The 23,825-nt window shown below is 35.1% G+C and overlaps 1 protein-coding gene across 2 annotated transcripts in view; it reads right to left on the minus strand.

Moving 5' to 3' along the window:
- Nucleotides 1-23,825, minus strand: part of Il1rapl1 (interleukin 1 receptor accessory protein like 1) — a 1,467,987-nt gene that overhangs the window by 94,105 nt on the left and 1,350,057 nt on the right. The gene's annotated exons all lie outside the window — the stretch shown is intronic.

Raw genomic sequence — 23,825 nt, forward strand, 5'->3', positions numbered from 1 at the left:
TTGCATAAAGACGAAAGTGAATATTTTCTTCACCCTATTTATGGAGTCATTCACATTGTTGCCATTAATGTGTAGACATCTTAATAAACTTGTTATTCCTATCAATACCTGACTTTCATGGATAACATCCTTTAATATATTTGATCCATATGCACAAAATGTAGGCATTCACCTAGTTTTACAGAAAAAAAGCTACAACTTCCACACAGTCTAAGATGCAGGGATGAATAAAGTCATTTATTCATAACTGGAAGAGGCTTTATAGCATTCTAACCCCTGGTGCTGTTGTAATACACTATGCTAAAATGGTAACACCACCTGTTGCTGATGGCATGTGTGCTCTGATTCAGATACCATTTCGGGTTCATGAATTTACTCACTGATGTAATCAACCTGATAAATCTGCCCTCATTGTATGAAACATATTGCAAAACACAGTTACAGCAAAAATAAAGATAAAATGAATAACACAAAAAAATAGATTCATGTGAGGAGAAGAATATCTAGCCGTTTTAAAATTGTAATTATGAAAACTTGCATTCTTAGTCCTTTATACGTATTTTGTCAAATAACATGTGTCTTCACTTTTCAATTTATAGAAAGAGAGCATTTCTTAAGATTACCTGGATAAAGCTTTAAGACCTATTTACACATCTTGGTTACTTCTTTTTATTTTTCATTTTTATTTATTTGCTTATTTATTGCACTTTTTAGGGAAGGGTCTACAGGGTGTTCAGGATCTCACTACTAGATCAGACTCTGAGTGATCCGCCTGTTTACAGCCTCTTAAGAGCTGGGATTACAGGCACACACCACCACACCCAGTGTCAATTGCCATCTCAGTGTGCCCCAGGGGCGGGGCCGGCACAACAGGCCCAGGGATCAAACCTCTGACCCTGCCCCTGCTTGCAGGCACTTTAATCCTCTGAGCTATTTGGCTGGACCAGTTACCTCTTACTATTTTCTATATATACATATTTATTTTCTTTATTGTTTTCATTAGTACTTATCTGCAGTTAATAATGATTATTATATTTATCATGAGCAGTTGGTCCATGCACATAACACATCTTCATTTTTTTTCATTTTAAGTATTTCATACAGCATATCACTATGTAGCTTAGAGTCCTAGTGATCCTGTTTTCATCCTCCCCAAAGCTGGGATTACCAGTGTGCACCACCATGCCCAGACTTGTGGGAAGACTCAGTGCACCCAGGGCCGGGGCCAGCATGGCATGTGGGACTGCAGATCGAACCTTGGTCCCTGCACTTTCCAAAGCAGGTGTTTAGTCCACTGAGCTATCTTGCCAACCCTTCATTCCTTTTTTAATCCCATATCTCTTGTCCCTCTCTTCTCCTCCCCATTCATGGTGTTCTCATTTTTAAAAAGCTCCATTTCCATTTCATTCTTCAATTCTTCTTTTCCTTTATTCCCTTTCCCTCCCTTGTCTCCCCTATCTCCTTGAATCTCTTGTTCCCTTATCCATTTGAAAAGATTTACTTTTATTATATACTTTTTATTTTGTTTTTATTTATATGTTGTATTTCTCATGAAAGAGAAATCACTGGTATTTAAGCTTCTGCATTTGATATATTACAGTTAATGTTATGGTGTCAAGTTGCATGCATTTACCTACAAATGTCTCCAGTTTATTCTTCAGCTAAGTAGTACTGCTTTGTGCATGAGTACTACATTTTCTTTATCTAGTCATATATTAATGAGCATGTAGGCAATTTTTAAGATGTGCTGCTATAAGCATGAGTATTTATGTATCCCTGTAACATGTTCACTTTAACTCTTTTGTAAGGACACCTAGAAGAGGAATAGTTGGACCAAATGCTATACATTTTCTCCCATTCTATAGATTATCTCCACTGTATTGTTTCCATTGCTGTGCAGAAGCTTTTAAATTTGATTTGATCCCATCTGATGATTCTCAGTATTCTTTCTTGTGACATTGGAGTTCTGTTCAGAAAGTTCCTGCCTTCACTTATGTCTTCAAGAGTTATGTAATGTGTGTGTGTTCGCATGCATGCATGTGTGTTATATGTTTTTATTTTGTAAAATTTACACAATATAAAATTTTTACTTTCATAACTTAGGAAGAAATAAACCTATATTTTGAAAATGTCACCATATATTCTCCATTAATACAGCAGAGCATGTATCACACCCCTCTGATAATCCCTTTTCTTCGATAATCTGCAGTCATAGTAAAGCATTTGGAGAAAGAACTCTTCTTCACTTAGGAACAGCTTTGTATCTCTAAGTATGCTTAGAAAAGGTAGTTTTGTAAAGTAAAGATCAGTGACGCTCTATGGGATACAGCATCATCAGCTTATAAGCAAATATTAGAAGAGACATCTTGCTCATCCATGGTTAAGAACTATGGACTTTCTCAATACAAATAAAAAAAATCAGCTTTTTTTGACCTTGTGTTTGTTGTTAGATTAGTTTCTTCTTTCCATGAACATCTTGTTCCAAACACAGTTCATGGTCCTTTGAACCCCTTCCATTTAGAGTTTTGATGAAGAATAAAGAAAAACTGTAGCAACACTAGAATTTTTAGGGCAGCCAAAGAAGAGCTGAAACCAGTATTTAAGCGCTCTACTTTTTTTAAAGCCAGCTTTGCACTCCTATCACTTCTACTGGTTCAACTGTTCTCAGAAAATTTCTCGATATCCTTTAATTTTCACTGTAGTGATTGAAACTGAGGCCAGGGAGATCATGCAGTAGAAAAAGTGCTTCCCTGGCTAGTGCCTGGGCCTGAGTTCAATCCCCAGTCCCGAAAATAAATAAATAAAAATAAAAATAAAACAAGATTGAAATTATTTTGTTTTTCAGTACCAGGGATTAAACTCAGGACCCTGTAATTGCCAGGCAAGCCCTCATGCTGCCAAGCTATATCCCTGGCCTGAAACTATTTATTATAGAAAAATGTTTCCTGAAAAAGTAGCACAGAATCAGCATTTCCTTTCAGTATTAAGATCAATTGTCTTCAATGGGAAGTAGTAGATTGTTAAATCTTTTTGGTTATTTGTTTTTATTTATTTTATTTTTATATATTTGGTACAGGGTCTCACTGTGCAGCTGGGACTCACAGTGATCTTCCTGTTTCCAGCCCCCACAGCGCTGTGATTACAGGTGTGCACCACCATGCCCGGTTTCGGTGGCCTCCCGGGCGCTGGAGCAGCGTGGCATGAGGTACCGGATAGATTGTTAAATGAAGTCAACTCATTATGTTCTAATCACTTTGTTTATCTAATATCCATACCTACATGTGAGACATAACTTCAGAAAAACTGAGATTATAAACAAGCTGATTTTTGTAGTTCTATCCTTAGGTTTCTACCTCACTTTTTTGTTTATTTTCCAAGTACCAGTACTTTCAAAAAGCATAATGATTACCCAGATCCTTTACTCTAGAGGCCACCATGGCTTATTTTATTTGACGGATCAGATAATGTTGGTTTTGTAACTTACCTATGTAGCTAGGTTGAATTCCATTTCCCCGAATTCCCTTTACTAATGTGTGTTCAGTTATAATAGGCCACAAAAGAAATTCCGTCACACTAATATCTGGATGGAAAAAGGGTTGCAGACACTTGGTAAGGTGCATGTGTGCGCACACACATGTGTGCACATGCACACATATTATTAATTATATAATGACTTGCCTTCTTAACATGAACCAACAGCTATAGTTAATATTGTATTGGGGTCTATGAATAGATTTCAAGGGGCCTTAATGTGTAAGCACACATAGTATTTCCTTGGAGGGGGGACAAGCTCATAATCTTTCATTGATTCTTGGCAGTATTTTTAACCTTCCAAAACATGTAAAGACTGATTTGGAGGAAGGAAAATAGAAGTTACTGGGAGGATGAGTACTGTTCATTGAGGAGTCCTATTTACATAATTTTAAAAAAGAGATTTTTCTTTGTCAACTCCAATGGGATTGTACTGATAGTCCTAAAGGGATTTTTGAAATAAAATTTGTAATCTACTTTGTGAAAAATAATAAAAACTAGTGCTATGGTTCAGATCTTAGTCTCCAAAGCCTCATGCATTTGGGAGGTGAATGGATTCTGAGGACTCTAGCTGGCTTGCTATTTGGACCTGGTGTCTGCTCTGAAGAGGCATTGTCTGGGGGCATGGTCTAGCAACATAGCTTCTGTCCACAATCTTCCCTTTACTTACTTCCCAGGTGCCATGCATGAGCAGCTTTCCTGCACCAGATACTTCCACCATTCCTTGCAGCCTCAGAGCATACTTACTATGAAAACAAACCTTGAAAAACAGGGAGACAAACAAAATCTCTCATCCCTTAATTAGTGGGTACTGGGTATTCTGTCTCAGGATCCAGAAAGAATACCAGGATGTTTTTGTAAGAGCAACTACAGTTGTGATGATATATCTGGCAGCAAAAATGCAGTAAAATTTTTAAATGAAATCAGCTATTTCGTTTAAAATTCCAGGGTATTTGTGAGGTTTCATTATCATCATGTTTAGACAACACTAAGTCAGTATATTTTAAAGCTGGTTCTATGTGTTAATAATATCTAAAATATATTTTCTGCATTAAGATACTGGCCACTGCATCTGAATATGCAAGTATTCTTTCTGCGGGTGATGGTTTCATGATATATGTTTAGAAATACTTTTTTATAGAATTTTTTTTATTTCAGGACAGGGTCTACAGGGTCTCCAGGGTCTCACTGCATAGATTGGACTTGTAGTGATCCTTCTGTTTACAGCCTCCCAAATGCTAGGATTACAGGTGTGCACCACCACCCCCAGTTTCAATTGCTGTCTCAATGCCCCTGCAGGGGCGGGGCCAGCAAGGCAGGCCCAGAAATCGAACTCCTGGCCTCTGGGTCTGCCTAAGCAGACGCTTTAATCTGTTGAGCTATTTGGCTGGCCCAAAACATGACAATTTTATGCACATTTGCTGAATATTAACTGTTTTACTGGGTAATGAAAACGCTGAAATTTCTTTAAAGACACGGTTCTTCATAAACTGTCCCTGCCATGAAATACTTACAATCCTTTGTAAAATAAAATGAAGTCCTATCATAGAATGTAATATAAGAGCAAAAAATAGTCATAATAGAACGTGAATGAAAAATTACCAAAGCAAGAAGATATATGTATGTGAGACAAGAAATCTGAAGTTGACTTCACTGTAATTATGTTTTCCCCACATTCCAGAATAGGAAGGGCCACTGGGACATATTCATAACCTCTTTTTTAAATATGTCTGTCTTTCAACCAATTAACACCTACACTGATGCATTAATGAGCAATTAATTGGTTGGCACAGGCATATGGATGAACATTACTGTACAGAATCCCCCTGGCTTTGTCTATTCATGGAAGGCGAGGTCTAAAATCAGTGAAGAAACAAGGAATTTTTAGAAACTTGTCATTTTAATATAGGAAAAACAATGTCTCCAGCTAGCATAAAAATACTATAAAATTTCCCCCAAATATTTTCTTTGTGCAATCCCCAGCATACCATAAAATACCTTTAAATAACTCTGAATATATCTGTATATATATATATATATATATATATATTTATATATATATATATATATATATATATATATATAGAGAGAGAGAGAGAGAGAGAGAGATTTTGAACAGAGATATAATATTTAACTGGTAACCACAAATGACAGATTAATATCTTACTTGCCATGATGGTTTAAACAATGATTCATGACAGCTTCAGTTAACAATCTATTCTATTAAAATGCACATTCGTATTATCAGAAAATACACAATTTAGGCTGAACATAGTGAGTTCTGTAGTAAACCATTGTTATGAATATGATATTTTATTTATTCACTTATTGATGGTTGTTTCCAAGATTTAGCTACTATGAATTGTACTAGTGTAAGCATGCATATGCAAAGATCACTTTGATGTTATGTTTTTAATTCTTTTGGAAAGCTATCTAGAAAGAAAACAGCTGAATTAAACAGAATTTCTACTTTTGATTTTTTGAAGAATCTCCATCCTGACTTCCACAGTGGTTGTATTAGTTTATAAGAAAAATAAACTTGAGTCATTTGTAGGAAAATGGATATACCTTGTGACCATGTTAAATGAAGTAATTGAGACAGAAGCTTAAATATCATATAGTTTCTCTTACATGAAAATCTTAATACATGCACTGGTCCCTCAGTTCATAAACTTAATTCGTTTATGATTTATGGGAAAAATGGCCACAATTATGTTTGTGTGGAAAAGATGGCTCTGGTTTTGTTTGTCACCAGATGTAGTTTGCAAACAGAAAGAAAATTTTGCCAAACGCTTCTGTTTGCAAACCAAGTTGTTTGCAAACAAAAGCTTTCATTAACTGAGGTACCACTGTGTATTATGTACATGTAATTAGGTAGAAAGACAGACAGACAGACAGACAGATAATGGGAAATAAGAGACAAGAAAAAATACTGTAATTCAGTACAGGCAATATTTTGAAAAGTGAAACTTGACTTGTTACAGTAGTCTTATATGTTTGTTATTTGGGCTATTCATCTGGTTTTCAATCTTTTGTATATGATAATTTACCTTATAAGTTCTTATAAATAAATGAATTTGAGGCTGGAAAAATAAAAGGATAGGGCTGGTGGAAGGGAACACTAACTGAAATGTGTTACATACACGTATCAATTCCCTACAATGAACATAATCATCATCCATTGCAAACATGTACTAATGAAAGCAGAAGAAAAAACTAAAAATTTCTGAGTTATGAGGCTTCATTTGCTGTTGCAGACATCAGCTTTTTATTGTTTGTTTGTTTATTTGTTTGTTTTTGGTACTGGGAAATGCACTCAGGACATGGTGCTTGCCAGGCTGGTGCTATGCCGCTGCACTATCTTCCTGGTCCAAGATATAAATTTGTAATAACTATATTAAACATAAATATAGTGGCTGGAATCTATTCCTCTAAGTTAGTTAAATGTATGTTCCAAAAGAGTTGTATCACTTAATATCTCCTTTACCTTAAGCAGTTATGTCACTTAACCACTCTGACATTTTAATTTTCTAATGTAAACCTGATTGGAAAAATATTTAAGTTCTAGGTTTGTCATAATGATTGAGTGCATTAACAAGCTATGTAAAACACTAAAAACACTGTAAATTAGCTCAGAAAAAATGCTCATGAACTGGTAGTAGACAGGATAAACACATAACCATAACCATAGTAGACAGCATAAACACATAACCCTAACCATAAACACATAATTCAAAGCACACTTCTGACTAACAAAGTGACTATCAGGAGCCAAACAAAATTATTTCTTAGTGAAGCAGAATTAGTCTTCTGTTAGCAAGAACGCCCTTCTTTTTAATTCTTCTGCATTCTATTTTCTCACACCCAAGATGTCCCGACCTAACAGCTCGTGTCTTGTTATCCTTCATTCCATATTAGTCTACACAAGAACTGGTAAACCATACTTAACTCAAGACTGAAGTATTCAAACGGGTCAAAATATAAGGGCTGTCCATTCAAGTGAGAGTTCTTTAATGCCTTCTTGTGCGCTTATGATTTCATCTTGATACACATCCTCTCTTCACAGCCACTTTAGTCTTTTCTCCTTTCTAATCTTCACTTCAAGTTTGAATGCTCCCTACCATGCCAGAGCAAGATAGTCCTTGAAAATTAGACTCCACATAGCCCCTCCAGAAATACTCTCTCTAGTACATCTGCCGGCCAAACAGCTGCCATGGTGTTGCTGTGATTTGAGTGCACCCGTCAAGTGTCCATTATGGCTGAAGGCTTGGTCTACACATTGGAGTGAGTACTTGGCAGTGCTAGAACCCTTACGTGCTGGGGCATAGTAGGAGGCCTTTAGCTTACTGGGGGTGTGCATCAAAGGGGATTGCAAGACCTGAGTTTTTCTCTGCTCCTAGGTTGAGATATGATCACTTGCTTGCTCCCACTACTTGATTTGCTGTTGGTATCTTGCATGGTGTGCTATCAAAGAACTAAGCTGATGCCAATGCCATGCCTTTCAGTCTCCACAAGTGTAAGCTAAGAAACCTCTTTACCTCATAACTAGCTTCTTAAGTTTTTTTGTAGTAACATAAAGTTGCCTAATAAACAAGACCTCACTATAGCCTCAGGTACTTTCTAAATCCAACCCATTCATTCAAGTTCCTTATAGCTTCATTTTATTGCTTTGCCTATTCACCAGACTATAACACTGTTTGAAAACAGTGGTTGGTTCTAAATGAAAATGTATTAATGAATGATGTATTTTCAACCTTAACAAAGTAACTATACACCAAAGTGAGAATTTCTAAGACAAGTAAAGTTAAAAACAAACCAAGGCAATTGTGTTAAACATCATGTGACTAAGAAAAGGATGCTTAACCCAACATGCAATCAAAACCACAGCATATTTAATCATTTTGGAACCTATGAACCCTATGCCTATATTGGTATAAAAATTCATAGTTTTGATTGATGAACTATCTCATAATATTAGGTTTAAAGTCTATCAGGATATGAGGTGGGTACTAGTAAAATTATTATACAAAGTTTATGCATAATAAAATCATTGAAATAGTATTAACAATCACGATTAATGAAGAGTTTTCCAAACCTCTGACCTTTACATTAAATTATTTTAAGCCACATTACACTAGTGTTCTATAAATCTGCTTTATACTTTAAAAATGATAACTTGAGTAGGCTGTGAGTATAGCTTAGTGGAGGAGCACTTGCTTGTCATACACAAAACCATCGGTTCAAACCATAGCACTACAGAGAAAAACATCCAAATTCAAGGATAACAGGACTTTTCCTAAGTGTTTTAACTCAAACCATAAATCAAACATTGTAAGTGAAGTCTCTGAAGTAATGGTTCTCATTTCGATGTGGACGCCTTATTCTTTCCTAACAGTACGTATAATAATATTTTAGGTAATAGTTCTTAGTGGACAACAGATGTTTGTGAAACCTATGAAACATACATATAAACATCCACTAATGTGACCAATATATCTCTCTGAATGATCTCTATTAGAGGCACTTCATACAATCTTGAACCTATCAACCTGTAAAGATTCTAGGCCCAAAATCTGTTTTCTAGTTTAGACTATAAAGTCTTTCAGTGGAAAACAGTGGTCATTACAATTAGACCCTATTGATGGCCATTTGAACAAGGATCATAATTAATCAAGGAAAATTCTGAAAGCAGAGGCCCACTTAGGAGAATATAATTTTGATCTAAAACAAAAGTCTGCTTCTATTCTCAGGCTGATGTTTTTATGTTGTTCTTAATGATTTGATTTGAATAGTTAATAAAAAACAAGTGAAAAAGTTAAAATAAAGTTGAATAGTTAAAAAAAAACTTGAAGTGAAAAAGATATAAAACACCTTGTGCCTAGGAAGACCCATTACAAATGTAAAATATAGGGACCCATTTACCAGGAAAGACTGGAAGCTAGGCTACACTGCTGATGCTCCTGAATGCAGTACATAGAAGCAGTGAACAGGAAAAGGGGGTTTCAAATATGGCTGTGAGGGGGAGCTGGGGAGATGGCTCAGTGGAGTAAGTGCTTCCCTGGTACATGCAAGGGCCTGAGTTCAATCCCTGGTTCCACACACACACAAAAAAAAATACGGCTGTGAATCAAGATAGCTCAGAAACTAATGGTCTACTTGCTTAGGAAGCTTTCCTGTGGACTCATCTGTATAGCATGTTTGGGAATCTCTGCATTTTATCTGCTGAATCAAAAGAATAACAGAGAGGATTTAAATGTAATGTGTGTGGGGGGTGTTGCCCTCATAACGAACAAAATGCCTCATCCCAACAGTACTTGGCTTGTCTTGAGAGGATCAGGACTGTATTATGTTGGAGATCTTGATGCTTAGATACTGGGTCCTAGACACTAGCCTGTGAGTAGAATCCACGTGAAAGATATGCATTAGAATCCTGACATGGCTAAAACAAAGAAAATTGGGATAAGCCTAAAATTCTGAGCTGGAAAAGTTGTGAAGTCGTACTGTATAAATTAGTCCCCTACATTTTGGAAAATAGGCATCTTCTCTGAAAGCTATTCAAATGCTGTTAGCATAATTAGTATTAAATTACCATCTTTTTTCCTTGAGAAGAATGAGTTTGATGAAAGCAGTAGGGACTCTTACCTCATTATAGTTATAATTAGGTTTTTGGTTAGTCCTTCCAAAGAAAGCATTGCCTTATTGAAAAAGTTCTTCCCCTTCTATACCTTAGTTTCTGCAGCTTGACAGCAGAGGTAAGACACAGTTAATGAGAAATTATGAAGGAGAGAGTGAGTGGGCTGGGATTACATTTTGCAATCATTGCTAATTTCTACTGCATAGTGTCTGTGGACATTGACTGGCTTAAACTTATGGCTTCACTCACAGGTACAATTTTTCCCAGCTGTGATTAGAGAAGCTACTCACATTAAGTGTAAGCTGGTATGACATCTGGTCCCAAGCTATGGCCTTGAGTGATTTATAGTGGAAATAAATTTAACCGAGGGAATAGACAGTGGAAGAATATAAAGAAAAGTATTTTTCAAATGCTATACATCAAGTAACTTGTCTTGGTTCAATTTACATTCATTTTCTATATTTTTATTCTTAAACCATAAAATAACTTCTTTTCTTAAATGTTTCTGAATTATTATATTTTAATAATGAATATACATTACTTTTAGCATTAGGAATGTAAATAACTTTGAAAACAGGTAATACATGATTATATAAATTGCTACATTCATTAGGTAGCATATGCAATGCATGTATATGTGTATACCATATGTATGTCCAACAAATGCCATGCCTAATCAGATGACCATGGTAAAAAATTGACTTAGAACATTTAAAAAGTGTATAAGACAAACAATAAAGATCTACTATTCACAGTCCGTGCTTGCATATCTTTCTCCAGAAGTAACCACAGAAACAGGTTTCTTTGGCATATTTCTTAGCAAACGTTATACAAAGAAATATATATATATATATATGCGTATGTACACTGCTTATATATTACATTATCTGTACATATGTAAAGAAATATTACTTCATACACTTACATGCATACATACATATATATCATTTAAAAAACACAGGTAAAATTATATCATGCAAGTAACTCTATTTTGTCTTGTTGTAGCTACAGAGTTTTATGATACATATATTACATCTTTTTTTTTTTTTTTTTTTTTTTTTTTGGAACCGGGGATTGAACTCAGGTCCTTGCGCTTGCCAGGGAAGCACTTATTCCACTGAGCCATCTCCCTGGCCCTCACGTGTTACATCTTAACCAATTCATATATTGGGAAATTTTCATGTTTCTTTTTGCTCCTATTGATACAAAGTAGGCTGCTCCAAATGTCACTGAGTAGATATATTTACAGTAAAGCTTAAATATTATATAGTATCTTGAAATGTGTCATGAATAAAAACGACAAGTTTGAAGTATAAATTTAAAACTAGTGAAAACAGAAAAGACAAATGAGGAAGAACAACCTAAAATTAAGAAATGTGGTATACACAAACCTTTAAAATTATTTCAAATGATAGTGAGTCAAAACTTTACAGGTGGCATCTAATTCATTTCAGATATGAACTGTAATTTGTTGATATAAATATATCTATATTTTAATATCTGTCATACACAAAAGCATTAACCATGAAACCATCATTTTCTCAGAGCATTTTAAAATCTACAGTACATTTATAGAAAATATTCAGGAGTATTTTACAATTAATAAACATCATCTAATAGAAAAAGGCAAAATGTTGTACTTGAATGTATATTTTGAAGAGATTAATATTATGATTGTTATTGTTATTATTATTATTATTATTATTATTATTATTGTTAGAGACAGGATTTCAGAGTGCCTAGCCTAATACAACCAATTCCTGAGGATTGAGGAGGCTGACAAGACAGACCCAGGCCTGCAAACCCTTCTCTGTGAAATAAAGCAGATGTCACATGAAAAAGATAGATGAAAAAGGAACCACTTAGTTATGTCTATGACTGAGTCTATCTCTTTTGGAAATTTTGTTAACTAAATCATGGGGATGTAATTGTTTTACATGTTGAATTTTTCCAAGTGTAAAGTTTATTTAGAATTCTGTGGTGACACAAAACTTACTTAAAATATGCCTAAAATACGATGACAACTCTATTCTTTCATAATGCAATTTCAACCTCTTCAATATTAATAAGAATAATTTAAGAGACATTGCTTATAAAAATGCTATTGCCCATAAAACTTATAAATAAAAAAGTTTAAGAAATCATTTAGCATTGTGCTATTAGATATGATTGAATTTTTATAGCTACATTTTAAATTCTGGAGCTGGGTATTTTGCAGGCTGGGATTTAGCTCAGCAACATTTTCCTATTATGTGTTTAGCCCTAGATTCAATCCCAAGCACTGCTAATAAATAAACACTCAATGATTAGATACACTCCTAGTAGTTCATTTATTCGTTGAATTGCAGTATTTTAAGTTGCATGTACTTTTCTCAGTGATTGGGATGTATAAAAGAACAATGCAAATCTTTCAGCATCTATAGTACTTGCATCTTACTGTAGTAGACAGACATAAGCAATGCACAAAATTACATAATATGTTCAGTGGTGATCAGACATATGGGAGAAAAAATATTTGTTATGTATGTCGTGTAGTACATTTAAAATTTTAAGCAGAGTCAGGACAGGACTCACTGAAATGATGACACTTTGAGAAAATATGAGAAGGAAGATCATCCACCAAAATGATTTGCAAGTTAAAGCTATCAGAATTTTTAAATGTGATCCCTGATACTGTGAAAAAGAAGTTAAGGATCATTCCTAAGTATTTGGCTTGGGCGACTGACAAATAGAGTTAATGTTCCTGAGGCTGAAGAGGTTGTAAGGGGTAAAAATATGTACGAAACATCAGAAGCTAATTTGGTGTGTCTATTCCAGTAGAAATGGATGTGTTTGGATGTGTAAGATTAGAGAATAAAACTTGTTTGGGTTTGGGTATACACAGTTAGGAATCACTAGCAAATACACATGTTGCAGTCATCAATGGAATGAGAGTAGAGACCATGGACTACACCCTGGTACACTGCAACACAGAAGAGCAAGAGGAAAAGGAACAATCATCCAGGGGCTGAGGAGAAAGCTTAGTGGTCTAAGTGCCTGCCTGGAAAGCTCAAGGGTTCAATCCCTGGTACCGCATGCCATGCTGCTTCTGCACAGTGCCAGCCAACAAAACCAGGCCTGGGGGCTCACACCTGTAATACCAGGGATGGAAAGGCTGAAACAGGAGGATCACTATGAGTCTCAACTCTGTAGAGAGACACTGTACCAAATATATAAATAAATAAACAAACAAATAAACAAAATCATCCAAGTAAGTTGAAGGGCTGTGGCTAGAAAGGCAGAAAAGAATCTAGGAGAATGTTCTCGAAGTCAAGGAAAAGAGGATAAGGGAGGAAGGAGTGGGTACTGTATCCAGTGTAGTTCTGAGGACAAGAAACTGGTCATAAGCCATTATTTTGCACAACTTGATAGACACCTGAAATCATGTGTTCATTAAATATTATGTATAATGTGATACATGCTATATATTTAATTTTTCATGTGGAAAATAACCTTAAAGAAAATAAATATGTGCTTCATCTGTAATGAATATGATAAATTTGAGTTAGATATTAAATGGGTAAAGTATCAGTCCTCTTAATAATAAGGTCATGTAACATTTTAATCTCTCTAAGAATTGTTGAGATATATGTTACTGAATTTGTGCAATTAGATGAGTAGCTAAAAATGTTTCTGAATGACAAAGCTGACAGCTGAGGAAAAGAAAGGATGGTTGCTGTTTAAGTCCTCCACCCTATAAGCTATGTCTTTGTTTAAATAAAGACAGTGCAATCCCATCAAAGTTACTGAATATGGTGTAATTCAGTTGATAATGCAATATTTCATTAGAAAATATTAAATAATCTTATTTTATTCAATTTCATATCAAAGACATTTCTTTGCACACACAAGTCTGTTCATAGAGCTTGATCATAAAACATGAATCCTGATGCAGTGCATACTTGTGTTGCTGTAATTTGGCAGGAAAATAATTGAAATTATGAATTCAAAGAAGTCTATATGAAATGGATGATTTTTTTACCCCATTGGCAAGTGGAGATATAAAAAGTTGCTTTGGTCCAATCTAAAACAGAAAAGTAGCCTTAAAGAACTTTTGAAGTCATCCAGTACTCAATGTCCATTGTATTCCTGCATGAATACATGAAAAATGGAAGAAACTGTGTGCATATGCAATCTGGAATTATTTTAGCATAGGAAAAGATCCAGAGCAAGTTCACCACAGTGATTTTTATGCTTTTTATCATGGTCAAATGTACTTCTCTCTTCCTGTTAAAAATGTAATAAAATATTTCTCGTGGGTATGGACTTTATATGTCAAGTTTCTGCCTGCAGCTAATTTTTATGACTGAATTACAAAGCCCTGAAAGCAGCATTTAGGCAGAAACTGCTGACAGCTCCATAGTTATCTTGTTGCTAATGATTAGACTATGAACATAAGGTTTTGTTCAGTAGCCAATGAATTTCACTGTCCTAATAGAATGAACATTATAAAATAAGGAGTATAATCAGCTTCATTATATTAGAAAGACAAGAAATAGAAATGTAATAAGTTCAGCACATTAGGCTTCTACAAATGCATATGTTTATCAACATTTAAGAAGGAAATGATAGAGGATAACCATTTTGAAAAAGAACAAATGCATGGTCCTATGGTACTGAAAATTTCATCAGACCAACTTTAGTTTCACTTTTCTGGCATCACTCATCTATTGAAATGATTTGAAAACTGTAAAAGACTTTCTGAATATTTCCCTCTCATTGAATCACTAGACTGTACTGCAGGACTCCACACTAAACTAAATCTTCAAGCTATGGTGTTTTCCTCTAGGATCAGGTGATTTTACTTTTTGAATGATTGTAATACAGGCTGAAATAATTATGGCATAGTGTTGAATCATGGTATGATACAAGTTAAAATTTATGTCACAGAATTAGTAAAACAGCATTAAAATAGATCAAGGATTAGTAAACTAAAGTCAGTGGGCTAAATTATGTTAGCTGCTTCTTTTTGCAAATAAAGTTTTATCACAACACATTCAACTGCTTTTATCCTATAAAGATAGTTGAGTAGCTGTGAAAGACATTATATAACATGGTTTAGAAAATCTCAAATGTTTTCTTGTATCTTATGGAAAATGTTTATTGATACTTTTTTGTGTATTTTAGGAAAGTGTCTACATGGTGCTCTGGGTCTCACTACTAGATCGGACTCAGAGTGATCCACCTGTCTACAGCCTCCCAAGAATTGGGATCACAGGCACACGACACTGTACCTAATCTCAACTGCTGTCTCAGTGTGCCCTGGAGGCAAGGCTGGCATGGCAGTCTTGGGGATCGAACCCCCGACCTCTGTGCCTGCTTGCAGGTGCATTAACAGCTGAACTATTTGGCCGGCCCTTATTGATTCTTTTTTAAAGAAGATTTTTGGTACATGTTACGTATACATAATGACCACATTCATCATAGGGAATTTGTACTTTTACATATTTCTTGATTCTTTTTTTCCATCTCCTTAACCTTCCTTCAACCCCCTTCGCCCTCCTTATTTACACAAGCCTTGTTTCCTTTGCTTTCCTTCCATTCTCTTTTTACAAAAAAAGGAAAAAAAAACAATGATTCTTGATATTGATTTTTAAGTACATCACCATTAATGTTAATAAGTAATACCTTAGTTCATAAATGGTTCTGTTCATGAACAATTCAGTTCACAAATAAAGCTGTTCAGCAGTTTTCTTTCTATGTACAAACACTGTACTGGGTGATGAACACAACTGCAAATATCTTCCTCAGAATCATGGAAGGAATTAAGCTTATGAATTGAGGTGCCAGCATTACCCTAGTTTATGGAGATGAAAAAACAAAGCTCAGAAGAATTAACTAATTTGTCTGAGATTACAAGATTGAATTTAGCAGAATTCAAATTTGAACCTAGAACTCTTCTGCAAATTATATTCTTACCATATCTAACACTTGCAAATAATACCTGAATGTCATCATGTTAGGAGAAGTAATGTAAGGGTTACAACATACAGAAAATTTGGCTCAGATATGCTTGCCAATATTTTGCTCTTCAACTTTAAAAAAATGTGATGGCAATATGTAGGTTCTACTTTGTTAAGAATTGTTAACTTATTAGAGAAAAAATTAAGTCTACTTGTAATCACTTCATGTTAAGTGAAGTTAACCAGACATACAAGCTTAAAAATAAAATTGTTTCTTTTATATGAGACAATATATAGACAGAAAGAAAGATGGTACTGCTACATAAAGGACATAATCTACCACCAGTTCTGTTGATACCACTACTAATATCTATATCAATATATGTAACTGTACCTGTATTTATATCTATATTTATATCTATTTCTGTATCTATCTATCTAGATAGGTGTATGATATGCTAGTACAGTATATACAATCCTATTTTCCCTCTATAGGAACACTGATCTTTCCCATCATCATTTTTGACAATTTTAGGCCTTTCAGAGGACCCCTGAGGTTCTGATTACTGGACTCTCACCCAGTGGCTGGTGGTAGAATAAATATTTGAACCCACACTATCTCATACACAATAACTGTTTTACATATAAGTAAAGAACAGATTATTCAAATGTTAAATGCTCAACCAATAAGTAAGCATCTACTAAAATATGACAGGGATAACTATAGAGCAAGAGTCAGAGTACAACAGAATTGAAGAGGATGGGGATGGCAAGCTTAGCATAAAGCAAAAGCAACTACTGAGAGTCATCTTTTAAAAAATGAGTGTCATTATTTTAGTCTAACATCTTGTCCTTCGCAGAGCAGAATAATCATTTTCCCCCAGCATAAGGTGGCCTTCTCTGGTTCCATACATTCACTATTTTTTAGAATTTGATGAACTCCGAGGTCTGTCCCCTGGAAGTATCTCTGATTTCCTTAGCCATGTTTAGTATCAGGGAATCCTCACTTCTTGCCTCCACAGCGAGCTGTCACAATTATGCAACATCCGTTTTGAAGTGTCCCCGAAAACACTCCAGTATTACAGGTCACTGATCTTTGAAAGTATCATTATCTAAGAAAAAGAGATGGAACTGAAATATGAAAGAGTCAGAAAAGGAATATTCTGAAGGAGAAAAAAAGGGAAGTGATTTTTCACATGTAAATAGGAGAAAATAAAGTGACTTATGCAAATATCTAGTATTCAATGGTTGTTAACAGCCAACCAGTTTTCAGTTTTGCTGCACATCATGACCTGATTTGTGATCATGACTCACAGTGAAAAATTAATCACACATTTTTTGACAGAGCTGAGGATAAACTCATGCACTGAACTCCACTCCCCGATAGTTTTTTGTCTTTTTAATTTTGATAGTTTCCCTAAGTCACTAAATTGCTCAGGATACACTCAAAGGCCTTAGACTCCCACAGTGCTGAAGTTACACATATATGCCACCATGCCTAGCTTTTCATAAAAATTCAATCATAAATTCCAGATTACAACTAGCCTTCTTTATAAAGGTAACTTTCATACAAGAAAATAAGGTGTATTATGTTATCTTTAAAAAACCTGTTTCAAAAAAAATGGTGCTCTTTTATCCTTTTTCTTGGTGAAGTTTAAGGAAAAAGAATCAAGCACAGAATTTCTCATCAAAAAGGGAACTTGACAGAAACCAATATTGATTGAAAGCCTCAATTCTTGTGCAAGACTGCCAAGTCAATCAATTTTACCAAGAAAGGAAATGTTTTATTCCAGCTAATGCTTAGCTTTTGACCTGAAATGGCAACATGAAATATTTGGGTGCTATCTTAAAATGAATGTAACAATTCAATCCCCTCTCCTCGTCCACTTGAGTATCTCCCTTTCTTATTCTGGGTTCGTGTGGCTTGCACACTGCACTTCATTCTTCTAAGATGCCCTGCTTCATGATCATTTTAAAGATCTCAGTGAAATAAAAGCAACCAACTTGTATTCCAATATATACAAAATACAGAAAGAAATCTACCCTCAGATAAAAGGAAAGCATGCACTATGCAGGCTGCTTAATTTTCTGTTGTTAAAATTCTCATTTAAGAAAATGGGACGCTTCTGAAATTAAACTGTAGAGAAAGAAGATATAACTAAAATGCTCGTGTATTTCTTCCTCTTTCTCTAAGCTGCTACATACTCATACATACATAATATTTCTTGTTCTCATTTTGAAGGCATAAGAGAAAAAAAGCAGGCCAGGAAGAGAAATATTGATAGAATCTGTATTTCCATACTCTCTTTTATAAGAATTATAGCCAAAATATCTGTGAGTGGATAGAGTTTTGAAAACTTTATTGTGGTGATAAGTAAATTTTCTAAATTTATTATATGCATATCAACCACCCCAGCTTTGCAATTGAATGAAATAAATTGAGCTCTTTGAAGAGGCAAATTATGCTACAAAATGAAAATGGTGTACCAATCTCATGTGCAAAGAGAGGCTCTTAAGCACGAAACTATTAATTTTACATATTTTTATCACTCAGGAACTTGTCATCTCAGTTTCCAAGCTTGGCAAAAATAATATAACACCATACATAGATAGTGTTAATGCTGCCAGATAAATAATGTACAAAAATAACCATTAATGATTTAGGCCTTTGTAATAACTGGAAGCAACAAGAAAATGAGTTTTAAAACAACCTTTATCCATTCTAAACTGAAATAAACTTCACAATGTTTTAGAAATGGAATAGTTTCTTTTATAAATAATAAAAGAAATAGAATTTTTACTCTTCAGTCCTTCCATAAGGAAGATAAAATTTTGATTAACACCCTCCCAGGCATCTCTATGCTTCTACACTCATAGGGAATAGCACAATAATGCTCATATTTTTTAAATGCTGCATTTTAAATTTTATAATAAAATGATGTATTTTCTTTGGCTGTATTATGCTACATAAGTTAACACGCATTGATACATGTTAACATACTCATATGTTTGTGTTACACTTAAATTACATAAAAATTTTATCAAATCTCCCTTCCATGCTTTTGAAGTATCATTCCCCTCTACTCCAAATTCTAGGAAATTGTTGCTCTTTTCTTTTTTTTTTTGGTGGAACCGGAGATTGATCTCAGGCCCTTGTGCTTGCCAGGCAAGTGCTTATTCTACTGAGCTATCTCCCCAGCCCTGTTGCTCTTTTCTACTTCCTTGGCTTTTCCAGAAAGTTGTAAACATAGAATTATATGTAATCTTTTGAAACTCGATTAACTCAGCAAGATGACTCTTGGGTGCATCTTTATTGTTGTATGCGTCAGTAATCTACAATCTATTTGTCATGTGTCACTCTATCTTGTGACTTTGCCACAGATCATCCATCCATTCACCCAGTGAAGGCTATTTATGCTGTTTCCAGTTTTTAGAAATTTTGAATATTTCTAATATAATCGTTAGTGCACACATTTGTGTGTGAAGCAAGCTTTCTTTTCTCTCTGGTACCAAGGAGTGGTTTTTGGTGTCATATAGTAACTGCATATTTAACTATGTGAGAGGCACGATGCATTTTAAACATCAAACCAAACACAGATAAAACATCAAAAGGATAAATAGAAATCCTTTTTTGACTGGAACATTTTTATGTCACTGTTTAGAAGTGAATTTATAGAAGGCTGATGAAACAACACAATTGTCTTTAACTCAGAGGGAAGAGAAAACTTTCTTTTGCAGTCTCTAATACCAAGCATTTTGGTTTTACATAAGAAAAAAATGAATGGCTATTTCAGGGTTTTCCTTATGCCACATTGAATTTCTTAAATCCTCACTAGAATTTTGGAAAGTTAAAGATTAAAGTGAGATAAGAGCATGTGATCTTTGACAATTGGCTCCATTTTTGTTAATGTCAGTGCCTCACATTTCATTTTGTGCCAACCAGAAAAATGAGATTACAAGAACAACAAGGAAAATTCTCTTAAATTCATATAAGCACCGTGGTGGAGATTTGAAAGAGAGATGGTTCCCTGTAAGGAAAGCAATGAGCAGGAAAAATTGAGAAGAGACTTATTGACTGGATCTTTGAAGCCCAGTGTGGAAGCTGCTGGAGAAATGACACAATGATAGCTGTTTTAATCTTCCAGGTCATTTGAATTTAGAGTTGTGTAGAATCCAGTATGAGACAACATATCAATGAGACCCCTTAATACTTGCCTTGCAAGAGCTAGCATTCAGTACCATATATTCCAATGGTTATTGCCTCCAAAGAAGGAGGCCCAGCTCTACTACCTAATGTGACTACGATTAGTAATTCTGACAGAGAAAGTGTAATGAAGCAAATAAGCAAGTTTTTTCGTTTAGTTTTCAGATATTCACTAATAGCCTACCATGTGGTAGACATTGTTCCAGGCATTGTAGATACCTTGATAATAAAAAATAGACAAAAAAATCTGTTCTCTTGGAGCTAATGTTCTAAAACTATAAATAAATGATTTAGAACTGGACATTTGTGTTTTGTTCTATGTAGGGTTTGGCCTAAGCCTAGACCAAATTCTTAGTTGTAACAATATTTTCAAAAATTATGTTTAAAACACATTAACTTGAATTTAAATAATTTTGCAGGTCAGAATGAATTTCTTAGGACAGCACATTGGACATTTAGACATTTATCACTGCAAGAACTTGCCAATTAGCTTCCATCTTCATTTTATGGGTTAATGAATCAGATCTGTATGTTAACATGCAAGTATCTATTTATCTGTTTATAAAATATCTCATTATGTACTGACTGTCCTATTTCTAGGTTAATATAATAATTTGTTAATTAGTTTTGCTAGGAGAAAACTTTGGAAAAGGAAGTGAGTGAAAAGATTTACTGCTGTGACATTTGTATTTTACATTTGTATGTTGACCCTTTTCCAGAAGAGGTCATATTGGTGTTAATTTGTCCATAATTTGTCATTCCTAGACATAAACAAAATGGAATGCTTGTTCCTCAGTAATACTTCTTGGCAAATGGTTCCCTCTTGTTAGTTATATAGTAAGGGCTCATTTAAGATCCCTCAAAAGAAGGTCGGTGAGGTAGCTCAGCAGTCTAAAGTGCCTGGTTACGCAAGCTTACACAAGCACACAGTGACCCTTCCATCCCCAGTACCACATTCCATGCCAGCTCCACCCCTAGGATGGGCTAAGCCATCCACAATAATAAATAAATAAATAAATAAATAAATAAATAAATAAATAGATAAAAGGATCCCTCAAAAGAAATATTATAAAGTAGGTATAAGTTAATCCTCATGCATTTTATCCAAGTAAGAAGAAAAGGCAGATGCAGGCAATAGTTCCAACCACTCTGGAGTCACAATCAAGCTGACAGAAATTTGAAGAGAGCTCACGTATAACTGTACCCATGGCATTGATTTACAGAACTGCTTTGCTTCAGGGATATGGCAACACCAACCAACAAGCAAAACAAAAAGTCTGTCAATGTAAATTCAAAAAAAATGTGATGGTGTAGTTGGGACAGGTGTTAGAAACCTTCCAGCCCAGCATTATTGAACAATAAAGCTGGTGTTTGAGTTTTTGAAGTGATTAAAAGTCTCCCCCTGTGTTGATTTGGCAAGGCATTTGAGATAGAGCCGGTTGCTTTGTGCTTTTCAAAAGACAGGGGTGTGTAATTATTTACTGTGATAATCTCTGTACTGGGATCTCTTTGAAAAGTTAAATCCTATTTATTTTTAACAAGAAGTAAGAACTTTTTCACAGTTTAAGTAGAGTGGTATAAGCTTTTTTTTTCTGATTAGTTATCTATTTCTCATATCAGATTTTTCAAGGCTCCCTGCTATTCTATAAACACTAGAAGTCAGAGAGGGGGTCTTGCCTTTTTATTGTAACTGGGTCACTGTCTGCTGTATTTCTGCACTGTCCACAAGAGGTGGTGAGAGACATTTGGGCTGATGCATTTAGGAGTTTGTTATTTTAGCAGGTTCTGATTCAGAAACGTGGAATCAAAATATGAGGAACATTTCTTATGCCTTCTCGGCTAATTTAGTTTCTCTGTGCTCTATTTATTTTAATAGTCTCTTCTATCCTACTTTCTGTCTTTTCCTGCCGTTTCTAGAGCTTTTAACTCTTTATTCTCTTACTATTATTTTCCTTCTGGAAAGTAAAAATAAGGATTAAAAGAGGTGATATGTCTTCTTCAGAGACATATTGGTATAACTGTATACTTCTTAGGTACTGTTTCTATATTTAGGAACATTTAAGAAGACATTTGGGAATTTTTAAGAAGAGATACACCCTGCTTGGGCAAATACTAAATTATTGCTATTTAATAGAGCTTTTAGATGCTAATTTTCCAAGTTGTACAGAGCAGTAAATTTTTTACCAAATAGCTTGTATTCCTAGATCACCTAGAGATATGCCTTAATGAAACGTTAGTGTCTTACTTTGTTGTCACTGAGACACACTGACTGACAGGTGTATGTTAAAGGAGGAAAGGTTTATTTTAGCTCACAGTTTGTAAAGGTTTCATTCCATAGTCCTCTGGCTCCAGGTGGGGTGACAGGGCAGAGGGGCATGGCAAAGGAGAAATAGTCCACAGCATGATACGCAAAAAGCAGAGAAAGAAAGAGAGATCAAGGGAAGAGCAGGGAAATAAACTCCTCCAGACTACACCCGCAGTGATCCACCTCCTCCAGTGAGTATTCATCTCTCCCATAACATTTAGCTATAATCTCATGAATAGATGGATCCATTAATGAGTATAGTGTCCCCATGATCCAATCACTTTACAAAAGCCCAACCTATGAGTGTTTGACTCTTTTTTTTAAAAGTTTATTTATTGCGTGTGTGTGTGTGTGTGTGTGTGTGTGTGTGTGTGTGGCTAGCTCAGCCCACCAGGGGTTGGAGCTGGCTGGCATGTGGTGCTGGGGGATCAAACCACAGTCCCTGTGCTTTGTTAAGCTTGCTCTAAGTAGGTGCTTTAGACCACTGAGCCATCTCACCAGCCCCAAAAGTTTAAATTAGTGATTTTTTTTCTGAACCAGGGATTGAACTCAGGCCCTTGCGCTCTCCAAGGAAGCTCTTATTCCACTGAGCCATCTCCCCGGCCCTAGTGTTTGACTCTTTAGGGAACATCTAGACATAAACGATAAAAGTTACACTCTATGAACAGATCTCCTTCTAATTTTAAAACTCTCCCTTTTTAGACTATTAATCAATAAGAAGGGGATTAGGAAGGAGAAAAAGAGAGGATAATACAGGGGATGGATATTATCAAAGTATACTGAATATGTACATGAAATTGACAATGTAAAATAATGTCCAGTATAATTAATATGGAGTAATAAAAATTTCCTCTTGGGTACTAGTTATAGAAAAAAAAAAGAAAGGTAAAAGGTAACATGTGGGAGCCTACTATCTGTCAGTGGTTACAGTGACAACATTATCTCATTCACCTAATAATCACAGAAGTATTTTGAGAAGTATTTTGAAAAGTATTTTCTGATGTTTAGATGTGGTGACCAGTGTGACACAACTGGGAGATGATGGAGCCTTTAGGGGGTGGGACCTTGCAGAAGCTCTGTAAGGGATTGTGAGCATGCCCTTATAGGGGATTTTGGGACACTGACCTTGAGATATAGAGAGATGAGTACTTCATATTTGGACTGTCAGAGTCATGTGACTTAAGCCACACAGCCTCATATATAGAAAAG

The sequence above is a fragment of the Octodon degus genome, unplaced genomic scaffold, assembly GCF_000260255.1.
Source record: "Octodon degus isolate 3935 unplaced genomic scaffold, OctDeg1.0 scaffold00041, whole genome shotgun sequence".
Lineage (NCBI taxonomy): Eukaryota > Metazoa > Chordata > Mammalia > Rodentia > Octodontidae > Octodon > Octodon degus.